This window comes from Xyrauchen texanus, chromosome 17 (genome assembly GCF_025860055.1).
Source record: "Xyrauchen texanus isolate HMW12.3.18 chromosome 17, RBS_HiC_50CHRs, whole genome shotgun sequence".
Classification (NCBI taxonomy): Eukaryota; Metazoa; Chordata; class Actinopteri; order Cypriniformes; family Catostomidae; genus Xyrauchen; species Xyrauchen texanus.
In genome coordinates, this window is record NC_068292.1 from 154,070 (window position 1) to 169,724 (window position 15,655).

Consider the following 15,655-nt stretch of genomic DNA (forward strand, 5'->3'; position numbering starts at 1 on the left):
TAGCCATGAAGGCTGTGGGGAGGACGGAGGGTTCCAGTCGAGTCCACGTCGAGTCCACGTCAGATGCTGGAACGCTCTCTGATGCAGCTCAGGGGGCTTGAGGGAGTAAACAGACTGGATGTGAGGTGAGCCGCTCTCACCTCGAGCTCGGACGGAAGTCGATGAGCGTGCCAGGGGGCGGGTGGTTCATGGGGATCTACCTGGAGAGACCGAGCCCGCTGCCATCCACAATTCGCTTTCATCACCAGCTGGGTCATCCTCAATCCCGTGGGAGGAAGGAGTGATGTGGGGGGTGGCTGCAGTGGCGTTCCTCTTTAAGAAGGAAAGACGCGACCGTAATGTTACCATGGTTAGGTCCTCGCAGTGAGAACACGAACCATCCACAAACGGCGCTTCTGTTTGATTGCGCACAGACACACGAGGCAGCGTCTGTGACCATCAGGAGTGGAGAGAAATGGGCCGCATCCAGGAACAACACAGGGACGGAAGGGGATCTTTATAAAGACGTGTCCTGAAAAGGATGTTCAACGCCAGCTGTGTATTTGTTTTTAGAGAAAATAAACTGTTTTATAAAATATTCTCTTTTAACAGCACTGTCGAAGCGCCCAGGGGCAAAGCTGCACTGCCGTGCAGAGAAGGAGAAAGCCGCTGATTTGCGCCATAGATCCAACATCATAAGCTCTACAGAGGTGAGTGGAACAGTAAGTGATCTCAGCTCACAACCACCGGGGGAGGGACATGCAAATTCTGTCTGTCAAATTCTCATTGGCCTTTTCTCAAGTTCAGAGGAAAGCATAACTATGTCCTTCAGAAAGTCCCCTAGTGTCGCTTCACTCGACACAACGTCGTAGTAAGCGATAGACGGGGAATCCAAATTCATTAGACCAAAAGTCACCCAATCTCATGCTTTTGCCTCCCGTAACATCTCTCAAATAAACGAGACAAACAAATGCTTTTAGTTTGTCATCTGTCAGATTGAACTTTTCAGCATTATTCTGCCCAGCTTCTGCATCAGTGTACTTTCTTATGGTTTGCCACCTTTCTGTTTCATTCAAACACAGTAAACTGCTCAATGCTGGACTTGTAATATTGTCCTTGGCATAAGATGTTGTCCCTGGGGGTTCTCTCATTATATTGGCCTCTTGGGCTCTACCCTGAGTGTTGCCAGGATTTTGTTCAACCCATACTGTGCCATCTCTTGCAACCTCTTGAAATGAGTCCCCAGCACACTCAATTTCAGAGTATGATTCTGAATCTGAATCAGATTCAATATCAATGCCACCTCCATCATCTCTCCTCCTCTCCTTCAAACACCTCATATTCCTTGCCCACCGATTCCATCTCATTAATCAAATCAAATCAAATCACTTTATTGTCACACTACCATGTACACAAGTGCAACAGTAGGTGAAATTCTTGTGTGCAGTTCCGAGCAACATAGCAGTCATGACAGTGACGAGACATATACCAATTACAATAAACAACATACTTACACAAAACAATTTACAAATCAAATGTACACATACTTACACAACACAATAATTATATAAAATACACACAATATACAATACAATAAGGAGTATATGAAATATATATATATATATATATGAAGTAGTATATTGAGGAGAATATGTTGACAGTCCAGTGTGAGATATAAGATGAACAGTCTGACTGCTTGGGGAAAGAAGCTGTCATGTAGTCAGCTGGTGCGGGTCCTGATGCTGCGATACCGCCTGCCTGATGGAAGCAGTGAGAGCAACCCATGACTCAGGTGGCTGGAGTCTCTGATGATCATCTGAGCTTTTTTCACACACTGCCTAGTATATATGTCCTGGAGGGAGGGAAGCTCACCTCCGATGATGTTGCTGGCAGTTCGCACCACCTTTTGCAGGGCTTTGTGGTTGTGGGCGGTGCTATTGCCGTACCAGGCAGTGATGCAGCCAGTCAGGATGCTTTCTACAGTACTGGTGTAGAACCGTGTGAGGATGTGGTGGTTCATTCCAAACTTCCTCAGCCGTCTCAGGAAGAAGAGGCGCTGGTGAGCCTTCTTCACAACGGCCTCAGTGTGGACGGACCATGTGAGTTCTTCAGTGATGTGGACACCGAGGAACTTGAAACTGCTGACTCTCTCTACCGGTGCTCCATTGATGGTGATGGGGCTGTGTTCTCTGTCTTTCTTCCTGAAATCCACCACAAGCTCCATGGTTTTACTGACGTTGAGGGAGAGGTTGTGCTCCTGACACCAGCGTGTCAGAGTGTGCACCTCCTCTCTGTAGGCTCTTTCATCCATTGTCAGTGATCAGACCTACCACCGTCGTATCATCAGCAAACTTAATGATGGCATTGGAGCTATGTGTTGCCACACAGTCATGTGTGTACAGGGAATACAGGAGTGGGCTGAGAACACAGCCCTGCGGGGCTCCAGTGTTGAGGGTCAGTGATGAGGAGATGTTGCTGCCCATTCTAACCACCTGACGTCTGCCTGACAGGAAATCCAGGATCCAGCTGCACTGCGAGCCGTTTAAGCCCAGAGCCCGGAGTTTCACATCAAGCTTGGAGGGCACTATGGTGTTGAATGCTGAGCTGTAGTCTACAAACAGCATTCTCACATATGTGTTCCTTTTTTCCAGATGGGAGAGAGCAGTGTGTAGTGTAGATGCAATGGCATCATCAGTGGAGCGGTTGTTGCGGTAGGCAAACTGCAATGGGTCCAAAGAGGGGGGCAGAACAGAGCAGATGTAATCTCTGATTAACCTTTCAAAGCATTTGCTGATGATGGGGGTCAGAGCAACAGGACGCCAGTCATTTAAGCAAGTGATTGTGGCTTGCTTCGGTACAGGCACAATGGTTGATGTTTTGAAGCATGTGGGAACTACAGACAGGGAGAGGGACAGATTGAAAATGTCCGTAAAAACACCAGCCAGTTGATTCGCGCACACTCTGATGACGCGGCCCGGAATGCCATCTGGGCCCGCGGCTTTACGGATGTTCACCCGTCGGAAGGATCGGGTTTCATCCACAACAGAGACGGAGAGTGAATCAACCTCTGTAGCGTCAGCAGAGAGTGCTCTCTCCGCGAGGGCGGTGCTACTGTCCTCAAAACGAGCATGAAATGTATTAAGTTCATCCGGGAGAGATGCAGCGGTGTTCACAGCGGAGTCTTTATTCCGTCCGTGATGGTATTAATTCCCTGCCACATGCTTCTAGAGTCAGTGGTGTTGAACTGACCTTTAAGTTTGTGCCTGTACTGGCGTTTGGCTTCACTGATGGTGTTACGGAGGGCATAACTGGCTTGTTTACGCTCCTCCGTGTTAGAAGAATTAAAAGCGGAGGACCGCGCATTGAGTGCCGCGCGAACCTCGCCGTTAACCCATGGTTTCTGGTTGGGGTATATCCGTATTGTTTTGGTCAGAACAACATCCTCTACGCACTTCCTGATGAAACACGTTACACTGTCAGCGTAAACCTCGATGTCGTCATCAGAGGCGGACCGGAACATCTCCCAGTCCGCGTGATCAAAACAGTCTTGTAGCGCAGAGTCTGATTGGTCCGACCAGCACTGGATCGTTCTGAGGGTGGGTGCTTCCCGTTTCAGCTTCTGCTTGTAAGCGGGCAAAAGCAGAACGGAAGAGTGGTCCGATTTGCCAAATGGGGGCGGGGGAGGGATTTGTAGCCATCCCGGAAAGGATGGCTACAAATATTACACAGTGAGGTCCAGGCAATATTACACAGTGAGGTCCAGGCAATCTGTGACTACTTTATTGGTCTCGATACAATGATCATAATAGCGGCGCCCATTTAACAACGTACTTGTCAATTGCCCTCAAATAATTTTCGATGCGTCAATATATCTTGAATAGGGGAAATTTGTATGCATATTTATCACCTTAGCATGTTTGCAAATTGACCTCATATTTCGATTCGTATATCTATATATACATATATATACAACTTTTTTTGCACAGAACACATGCACAGAAAAGAAAGCTTTAACAATGACTCTACAATGAGTTCACAAATGTATTTATGTTTGACTGCTTTACCTGTGTAGGGCCTTGCCCCACTAAAAATGGCAGCAGAGACAACATGGCCCTTTGTTCTATGATCGAAGGGGAGACATTGAACTCAGTTTCCCAGAATGATTCACAGCTGAACGGGAAGTCCCGCCCATGGACTCAATCTCAAACGTCATTGGTCAAAAGCGGCCTATGACCGATGACGTCATCTTCTTAACAAAACTATCACTCACATTTGAGTTCAGTCTCTCTCCACATCCAGCCTGACTGCTACATCTACAGCCTCGCTGCGCTCTAAAGAGACATATCTACACAAAGGAATTCCCCTCCTTCTGGACAAAGAGAGACCACGTTTTTCTAAACCTCACCATTTGGCCACGGTAGAGTAAGATTAACTTAGCTTTGTTCCAGTCGTGTAGTGTACTTGGTATAACCAGTTCATTTCATCTTCACTGCGAGACAACAGTGAATTTATTTAGAAAATGGAAAAAGGCAACCAGCTTCCCTTCTCAATCGTTTTCTTTCAACGTTGACTACCTCCCGTGTTTCTCACGATCACCGGACCTGAGAAACAATGTAGAGACGTGTCTTTTCGCTGACGAGCGTGAGACAAAGGACCGAAACCAGATTGTTTTTCTCCTGACCGCTCAATGCAACAGGAATTCAACAGACAACCATGCTGAAATCACACAGGATTTCACAAGTAAGGCTTGATATCTGGGCAGATTTAGTTTAGAAACTGTGACTTTTCTCATAAACCTAAATCATAAATTTTGTATTGTTTTGTTTACATTTGTATGTTAATTACGATCGCTGAACGTTTGATGTTTTGTTTATAACTGTACATTTAACTACGATTGCTGTTTGGAGTTATGAGATCGTCATTTTTGGGGAAATGTTATTTTATTGAGTGATCTGAATCAACAATTCAATTGCGCTGTCACCAGCATGTCTCCTCTGTTAAATTGCATGAACCCCTGTTTGTTCGCTATCTCTCTTTCACACACACTGAAATTCACGAAGCGAGCAGCACCACGGTTTATGTATGAATCAGGCTGGTGTTTTTCAAATTTTCCCGCCTGTTTCATTCAGTTCCTTTGTGTGTCTGCTCATTATCACCCACAAGTGGTATTAGCTAGGTTGTGCTGGATCTGATCCAGCCATCTTGCTTTCCCTACACCTTCACACAATCGTTGGCTCCGCCCTTTCCGGCCTAGCCCTCCATTTTGAATTAGCTCCACACAAGGAGTTTATTCCGCAATTTTGTGTCTTTGTTACCGACTCGAGACACACACATACACTAGCATATAGCTCCACCATTTAGTTAGGATGCCCACCTTATGTTTTTGTGTTATATTCATTTAGTATTGGCAGTGTTCATTACTGTTTGATTATAATAAATCTTGTTATATTATAATAAGTACTCCTGGTTTGTTTGTTTGAATATCGTGTTGAATCCAGCCTCTGCCACATCAAGAACTCCTGTATTACTTCAGTATTGTTAAATTGTTGTTGTTAGAAGCCAACCGTAACCAGATTACTGGTGGATTTGTATGGCAATAATTCGACTAGCTTCTTCCCCTTTTTGATTATTTTGATTATCAATCAAAATACTCAATCTTCAGGGTAAAATCAGTCACTTACTATCATTTTTCTCTTGTCAAAGAGTGGTGCCCCGAGGATAGAATTTAACGAATTAAATTATATTATTTATATATATTTTTAATTAATAATTAATAAACATTAATTATTAATTATATTTGATAGTAAAACTGATCTAACCAACCTGTGCGTGTTAGGCATACCTCATCTTGTTTCACCGTTGCCCCTTTGTTTACCATTTTTGTCACTTTTGTAATTCCGTAGTTTTCACTTTTGTCCCTTTTGTAGCTCCACAGTCTCCCTGTTAGCGTTCGTGTTCTCCATTCATTGTTTTCACCTGCCCTCGTTAATTTGCCATTGGTTTCTGTTTATCCCCTTGTTATCCTGTTTGAGTTCTGTTTGTTCATTGGCCCCTTTGTCCTATGTCCATGTATTTAAACCCTGTCTGTTTGTTCAGTCGCTGTCTATCATTGAATGTTGTTAGCCTGGTATGTGTTCCCTGCCCGTTTTCTCAGTCTTGTGTTTATTTCCCCATTGAGGGTTTTTCTTTGTGTTTATTCATTTATCTGTTCAAATAAAGTAAGTTTGCATTTAGACTCGCTCTCCTCGTCTGCCTTCGCTGCCTCCGTTCGTAACAGTGAGCCCTACATAAATTGTTGCCCCGTGTGAGGATAACATTGATTCTAATCAATGTTCTATTTAATAATTGATGGTTATCTATGATAATTATTAATTATTGCTAATAAACACACCCGCTCCTAAAGGCTACCTGCTTTGCCTGTGATCACACTGAGATATTTACCTGCAGAGTCATAATGTGCTATTTTCACGTTGATATTATGTTATTTGATTAAACATTTACAACCAAGATATTACTTGCTTTGACGAAGATTAACAACACTCTTATTTACATATTTGAATATGATTATTCAAGTGTTTTATCCACTACACATTAATGTTTGTATTGTACTAATATGAATTTAAGAGTAAACTTGTGAGATGGCTGATAAGAGTTGAAAGAAGAAACTGAAGGCACTTATTTTTTATTACAATCTATAGCTTCAGTGGACAATGCAAGTAAGCCGTAATACGAAGAACACTTGATCTATCAGGATCAATAATTAGCACTGCACTTTATTAATCTATAATCTCACACTGGACTGTCAACATATTCTCCTCAATACAACTACTTATATATATATATATATATATATATATATATATAAATTTCATATACTCTTTACTTATTGTATTGTATATTGTGTATTCTATACTGTGTGTATTGTTTACTGTACATTGTATATAATTATTGTGTTGTGTAAATTATGTGTACATTTGATATGTAAATTGTTGTTGAGTAAATATGTTGTTTACTGTAATTGGTATATGTCTCGTCACTATCATGACTGCTATGCTGCTCGGAACTGCACATAAGAATTTCACCTACTGTTGCACTTGTGTACATGGTAGTGTGACAATAAAGTGATTTGATTTGATTTGATACTATATTAGGTCTATGCACTGCAAACAATACAGCTTTATCATAAAAACACAAATCCAGGAATCAATAAAGTTGGGGATGAAATATACTTGATTAAACATGAAAATAATATGCAGAAATGTGCAATCTATGCATAACAATTACAATAATACAATTCTTAAAATGTGTATTTGGAAGTAAAGATATAATAGAGAAATAGATACAAGCTTAACAAATAAATATGTACATTACTGTTCTATGAACAACTTGGGATGAGCATTCATGGGGATCTACCTTGTACCTAAGTGGCTTTTAGATACAATTTAAGAATTGTCCACTCATTTTAAACACTATCTGCTAAAAGGGCAATGGAAAGTGACAACAACTTGGAATAATTGATGACGGACCGTTGAATTATTATCAGTATACTTTTCAGCAGCTACGTGGTAGCATCGTTATTATATTGTATGCTTTAGAACATCTGTCAACCAATCATAATAAAGCATTCAACAGCCTTGTGGTGTAAAACCTGTATAAACTTCAACAACCCTACCAGAAAACATATCCCAGCATTATAGCAAACAAATCAATTTTCCAAACAGTTAACAGATAAACATCCATCCAGAGACTGATGCCCTGCTGCTGCTGTCCTGAACTGTGACTGACAAATCAGCCATGGTTTCTTCAGCTGGCACAAACACACACAACTCTGCCAAGCCTTCTTTTCTGAGCTTATGGACATGATGTAAAGACACATGGACGTATGATGCAAGCCTGCAATTTTGCACCAAATCTGACCCGACAGCTCTAAAAAAAAAAAATCATTATTTTAGGCTTACCATAGTAAATTCAGGGTAAGACAAGGAGAGGGTTTTGAACATAGCTTTTTTATGTACTCACTCAATAATGGACTTTTGTTGATTGTAACCAAAACAAATCTTGTGCAACTTCCCCAAAAATCCCTCTGCACAAAATGTAATTTATAGTTACATTTTGCATCTTCTGTTTGTGCTTTGGTGTAATGCTCTACTTAATAACTGATTGGCATATGCTTTGTGAATTTAAATAGGGAAATGGATATTAGTATTAGTAAATGTAGTGGTTTAAGCAAATTTAAATGTGTTTTAAGCAAATTAAAGTGTAGTATATGAGCCTGACCTGCACATACCCTTTTCATGACCAATGGTCCATTTTAATTCAATCATGCTTCAGAGTAGCATTTACACTTTCCTTTTGTGCTTTACTAGCTGTTTCTTCAAAGTCTCTTGCTCATCATCTGAGTTCAGCTTGGAGGTAGATTACTTATTGGGTGGTCTTTTTGTTTTACATGAAGTGGATCATGCTACACCCCTGTCCACTCCAGAGGCCATTGAATGTTCTAGGTAAACAAGGACCTTTTTGCTTTTTCATAAGGTAGGTTTATCAAACCTACCATCAACTGGATGCTAATACTGAGTCTGTTATCACTAGTCAGTATTGTAAATTGAAGCAGCATTTAATTGCAAGTAACGTTTCTAAGATGAAGCTTAAATTAAGTGCATTTAATGTACTTACTCATGCTTTTTAGGCACATATTCTCAGTATCTGGTTATCAGATGTTCCAAGTGATGAGGTTTGCTGTTGAGGAGATTAATAACTCCACCACCCTCCTGCCTAATGTTTCTCTAGGCTATGAGATTTTTGACCATTGTTCTGCAACAAAGAATTTCCCGGCAGTTTTCAGTTTTATCGCAGAGAATGGATCAATAAAACCTAAAAAGATGCTCAACGGCCATCAGCCTAAAGTGATTGCCTAAAGTGATTGCTTTAACAGGACCATATGGAAGCACAAGAACTATGACAATTGCATCATTGTTCACAATGGACCTTATACCGATGGTAAATTATGTTTTGTTTTGTTTTTATTTTGTTTTTTGTTTTATTTTGTTTTTTACATTCAGGACTACCAGGCAGTACCATATTTAAATGATGGATAAATATATACAGTATATAAAATATTAAGATAATTGTTTATAAAATAGTGTTTTCTTCTCTTAAAGGTGAATTATGGAGCTACCAGCTATGCATTAAGTGATAAACTTCAGTATCCCTCTTTTATAAGAACAATCCCCAGCAACAAAGACCTGATTCACATGATTATTCACATCATTAAGTGGTTTGGATGGGACTGGGTTGCCTTTCTTGGTAGCCAGGACGCTTAAAGTGAGGACGGCCTGAGACCGTTTAACAAGTATATTAGCAATACTGGCATTTGTTTGGCCTATCAAGAGGCTCTTAGCCTAGAGGCAAACTACAGTCTAGCACTTAAAAAAATTGATTTGCTCAAAATTAATGTAATTGTGGTTTTTGCTTTGCCACAATATGCAAAAAAACATTATCAAAGCTGCCATAAAGGGCAACATCCGATTTAAAGTTTGGATTGCAAGTCAAGCATGGTCTATGGATCAACAGCTTCCAAGAGAGCCAGGAATTGAGAAAATTGGTACAGTTATTGGCATTACAGAGAAATGATTAACATTGCCCAGATTTGCTGAATTCATCTTTAAAGCCACAGGAACAACTAATGTTCGTGAAAATGATAGCATTGAAGTCCAGAGTGATACATGTAATCAAGCATGCAAATGCTGCTCTTTTTTGACTGCAGAGGAAATTATAAATGAAAATCCCACATTCTCCTTTTCCATATATGCTGCCATATATACCATAGCTCATGCGTTGCATAAAGTTCTGCAGTGCAACATTAATGAATGCCACAAAAATACAACGGTTAGGCCATACATGGTAAGACTTAATTATTACATAATAAATTATTCATAATATATATAATTTCAACTTAAAATTTAGATAAACTTTAAGACGCTAAAACATTATTTAGATGTGATTCATAAAATTAAAGTGGTAATTTATTTGCTTTTAATGTTATTCATATTCAATGCACTTTACAGCTTCTGGCTGAAATGAAGAAGCTACATTTTCCACTCAATGGCCGTCAGGTGAAATATGATGATAATGGTGATCCAACCATCAATTACTCAATCGTGCTCTGGCATACTGAAAGAAATCCTCCATGGTTTGAGATGGTGGGCACATATGATACATATCCAGAAATTACCTTTACCATCAACAGCTCTCTTTTCCCAATGGTTCGGTAAGTTATCTTTATTGGTGAGCATATTTTAAACATTTAGCTATCTAGATTAATTCAATAACACATTTTTATGAAGGTAAATCAGTAGCAAAACACAAGAGTTTGCACTTTTGGATTTGAGAATTGTACAATAAATATTTGTACTCTTAAGTTGAAATTTACACTCAATGTAAATTGAGTGTAAAACTTTTTAAAAGTGTATACTTTTAAAATACAATTTTTTTGAATGCTGCAATCTGCACTCAGACTATATTTCAAAACTTGTGTTCTGAATTCACAATTGCAGAAAAGTAGTCACAAATTTGTAAAATTACATTCACATAAATACAACGTCTAGGTTACATATGTAACCTCCATTCCCTGATGGAGGGAACGAGACATTGTGTCAAAGAAGCGACACTAGGGGTCTCTCTTGAGCGCCCAGTATACCTCTGATCTATGAAAAAAGGCCAATGAGAAGTTGGCAGACAGTATTTGCTTACCCCGCCCCCGGACATACAAGTATAAAGGCGGGGAAATACGTCTAGTTCAATCAGGATTTTTCTGAGAAGCCGGAAATGGTCCGGCCACAACAGTGGAGGTCCAGGCCTCCATCAGGGAATGGAGGTTCCATGCGTAATCTAGAGGTTTCCCACACAGGAGGAAAGTCCACCCGCTGCCATCATCAGATCACCTCCATCGCCAACCGCACCGTCCTCAATCCCGTGGGAAGAAGGAGCAATGTGGGGGCGGCTGGAGTTGCGTGCTTTCTGTTGAAAGCGAGCCACGATGTAGCACCAATGACATGACATTTAGGGAGTTATATTAGCATATGGGTATCTACCATTTTGGTTGCCCCTATAAGTTAAATTACTTTTAGCATCTTGAAACACATTTTGAGTTTTTTTTATGTTGCGTTAACACACTGGTATTAAAAATAGAGACCACTATTATTTTATAGGTTAAGTAATTGCCTGTTTAAATAACTGAACATACATAGAGAGTGATATGATTGTTTCCCTACTCTAAGATACTTTCTTAAAGTTCCAAGTTTTATGTCAACACCATTTGTATACATTAAAAATATGGAAAGTTGGATCTGGTTATTATGCAGTTCTTAAATCTTTTCTTAGAACTCACTGGTGGTGTAATGAGACACTTGTGGGATTATTCGAAATCTTTTTCAAATATGCAAAAGCATTTGAATTGTTGCTGGAATGGGGTTAAACAAATTTACATTCAGTCCTTTAGCAGACACTTTTATCCAAAGTGACTTACAAATGAGGATTTGTCCCTGCAATAAGTGCACTGTAAGTCGCTTTGGATAAAAGCATCTGCTAAATGCAAAAATGTAAATGTAAATTGTCACATTTGGATGGAAGCCACGAGAGCTGGATCTAGGTGCAGTGAAACAGTCTTTAATAAAATAAACAAATTACAGGATAATGGGGTAAACACAGGAACAAAAGAAACATCCACAATGGGAAAACTCGGGAACAAAGGAAACATGCACGAAGGGAACTGGTCTTACACAGGAGATCTAAACACATACAACAACTGACAAGGAATGAGCAAACAACAGGGCATTAAATACACAAAGATTAATGAGTAAACAAAACACATGTGTGGACAATGGAAGACAGCTGGCAGTGATGAGGGCAGGGAATTATTGGAAGTGTTGTCCATGTGGAACAGATGACAGAGGCAAAACACAGGGCAGACAACAGTGAATCGTGACACCAATAGAGTCTGGCTGCGGACTTGCACTTGCACTTTCCAAATAGCACTCTCACTCACCTCCATTTCTCTGTAAGTTATGTCACTTGTAATCACCACTGTCCGTGACGTCACTTACGATCACCACGTAGGGACAGGTGCAGTGGCGCCCCCAGAACATTTTAATAGGGGTGACCAGTGGAGGCCACAGCAAAATCTTGGGGTGGCACCAAAAACAAACAAAAAATTCAGTGTAATGTGTGTTATACTTGTTTACGGTTAATGTAACAATATGACTTTAAAGCCGCAGTCCGTAACTTTTTTTTGGTTAAAAAGTTTCCAAAATCAATTTGTCACGTGTGAAAATGCAGCCGGTGTCGAATCGTTTGTAGCCTCTTCTTACAGCAGCTGGAATGTAATTAAACTTGTCATTTTGATGGCGGTTTGTAATGCAGCAAGTTAAAAACAACTGTCTATGAAATTGCTTTTTTAAAACATTAATGATAGACATTCAACATTACAGTAAATTTCAACATTAGGCTATGGAAAACAACAACTTTTAATTTAAGTGAACTGAAAACAATCTTCACATAACCCATTAGAATAAATGTTGTATTTACCTGTGGCCTTCCTACCTGTCTAACAGATAGGAAATATATAGAAATTGAATAAAGTTATCAAACATTCTGCCCTGCATAAATAAATTAGATATAGATTAATTCTTATTAAAGCTACAATTTTCTGATACCTTTGTTATTTTATTAACAACAGACATCACAGCAACTGGTTTATTAGGCCACTGTGACTTTAAGATCTGCTGCTGCCTACCATGGCATCTCATTTTCTCACAACTCTTTACGTTCATTTAAGACGTTATTTAACTCATTTAAGACCGCTCTTATGAGAATACTCGACAAAACCGACATTTTGACATAATTATGTGTGTTATTGTTCATTCAAGTGCGAAAGAGAACTTGATTCTGGTGTTGTGTGTGTGTGTGTGTTTGTCACATGTGTGTGTGTGTGTGTCACATCAGGACATAGCATCCATTTCATTAACAAGGGTAACTTGTCTATTTAACTTCACCTGCTGGCCAAGGACCCATCACTGATTCTGTCTGTTCCTCGCTGTGCTCTGCAAGATCCCCTGTAGCAGCCTCTGCCTGCTCACAGGCTTGCTGCTCTGCCTCACTTTGGACATTATCTTCAAGTGTGTTCTCACACCTGTCTTCTTCCTCAGACCTACACTCCCCTGTGCTACATTTCTTCTTAAAAAATGTTTTAGATGCTTGTCGATTTTCTCTTTATCCTCTGCAAATTGATATAGCACAGTGTGACTAGTCATAGCTAGTAAACTAACTTTGCATATTATCAGCGCTAGCGTTAATTTCAGCTAATGTTAATTCAACACTGTGAAAATGTACTGAGGAAAAGTTAACTTAGAACATACATTCATGTCTTCACTATAAGCCACTACTGTTATGGCATCTCTCCTAAAAGTGTAGATGCTCTCCTGTGGCCGAATCACTCAGTCAGTCCTGCTTCTTGCACTGACTGAGCAGTCAACGACAGGATTGGAGAGGGGGAGGGGCAGTGAAACTCTGGTGGTGGCGTGGGCGCCAATCAATCTACAATCTTTTTTGTAGCTGCAGCGGGTGTTTTATTTTATTTTGTTTCACTTCACAAACTATTGTGAATTTACATTATGTATTCAAATTAATAGTACCCACTGCAAAATTCATACTAGGAGTGGCCACAGGATGGCCAGAGTTTATATAGTTGTGGCCGTGGCCACCCCTTGGGGGTGCCCCTGGACAGGTGATGGATTAGCAGAGGCGTTTCCAGCATTGAAGGACATCCGGGGCTTAGCCAAGACCATTTTATTTTCACACTAGCAACCACTTCCCTGTAGTCCAAAGCTGGTGAGAGGGTATTCTTTGAGTTTTGCTCTGGCTGGGCCAGTTTCTACAGTTCCTAAATCTTCCACTCTAGTATATCCTCGAATAACTCAGCCTCTCTCCTCCCTGAATCATCTGTGATGCAAAAGAACAGATACAGCACATAACGTATTGCAAATCAGCTTCAAACAACTAATTCGTCAAGTGCTACATATGTCAAATTGTAGACCAATACCATTGAAGAAAATGTATTGGGAAGAGCAGATCAGTGGGATTGCCCTAAGATCTATCATGATTCTTGAATGTACATTACCATAAAGTCATCACACAAGAGTTATATTATAGTAAGTAAAGTGAGGTAAAAAAATATTGAATATAAATAATTTATATTTTTTGACATAAATAGTCAAAATGATGTATAAGATCCTAAGTTAAAGCAATACATGAATTACTTTAGTCTAAGTTCATTGACACACCATGGCATCGAACAGTATATAATTCTCAATGTTCATCTATCAAAATCCTTTCATTAGGATCATTAGGAGCATTGGGATAAACAATGTTTCACTTTTAACTTTCTCTAAAGTAAAGTGACTTATTAATTGTTACCAGTTTCCATGCCTGATTCTGGCACAGCTGCTGCTCCTCAGTCTGTTGCTCATCTTTGCTACACTCTACAAAACCATTTAATCAAATCAAAGTGTATATTTACTACAAACTAATATCACAAAACAAGTCACACATACATTTTATGTTAATGCTTATTGGTTATCCTTAGAGAAACAACACCTGATAAACAGATACATTTAATACAGTGAAAAAGACACTCAATTAGCACAACATGTAACATGTATATAAATAAATAACAATTTCCAACATTCTTTTGAATGTCCATGTACTAAAATAAAACATTTGATGCCATGAGTGTAGACCCCGAAGCCGCTGCCAGGCGCCGCCATTTGCGCCATTTAGAATTTCAGCCGCCGCCAGCCAATAATTTCGTAAGCCAAATTGAGCCGCCATCTGATAAAGTTTGGCTGAGCCGGCTAGAATTATTTGCATCAAATAATAATTCTATCACATAGAGACATATACACACGAAATATATAAACAATACACAAGATCTATTTTCCCACTGGATTCATAACAGCACAGTCTTGTGCTCATTGCTACGATACACAGACTCACAGTGAATTGACGACCAATTAAAATTGCTCGTTTTCCGTACAGAAGAAGCGATGCATTTTTTTCTCGCACTGAGGTGAAATGGCGGAAAGAAGAAAGCAAGGTAATTTTTATCTTAGGCCTACCCAGACTTTTGTTAAATACTGATAACAGTGTGTGTTTATATTAAGGCGAGACACAGCAGGCAAAAACATCGTTTTTTTTTTTACTGGTCAATTTTGAGATTTTTGGATATTTGTCTTCAATAACATGTCTTCTTTCAGACTTGTGGTGAAAAAAAGTCCGAAATACACATTTAGGTCTTTATTTTACTACACTTCGTCTGTTTGCGTCTGTAGATTTCTCATAAATTCAACAAAAGTTTGCGTTTTAATCAACATACTGTAACACTCTCCAATATATTAAAGAGGAGTATCACACTAATATGGGATCTTACGTACCGTTTCTATTGATAGGTAATAGAGTGGAGAAAATAAATATAACAACACCGATGAAAAATCAATAAACCCAAGTGTATTTACACTACCAATAATATTTACAATAATAATCAAACAAGGTGTATATACATGTAAAGTGAAGTCCAAAGTGCACAGAGTTATATACAGTGTTCGGATCAGTCTCACCGGTGTTT

At 39.6% G+C, this 15,655-nt stretch overlaps 1 pseudogene; it reads left to right on the forward strand.

Moving 5' to 3' along the window:
* Positions 1–8,301: 8,301 nt before the first annotated feature.
* On the forward strand, positions 8,302–10,668 carry LOC127658322 (taste receptor type 1 member 1-like; annotated as a pseudogene).
* Positions 10,669–15,655: the final 4,987 nt, after the last annotated feature.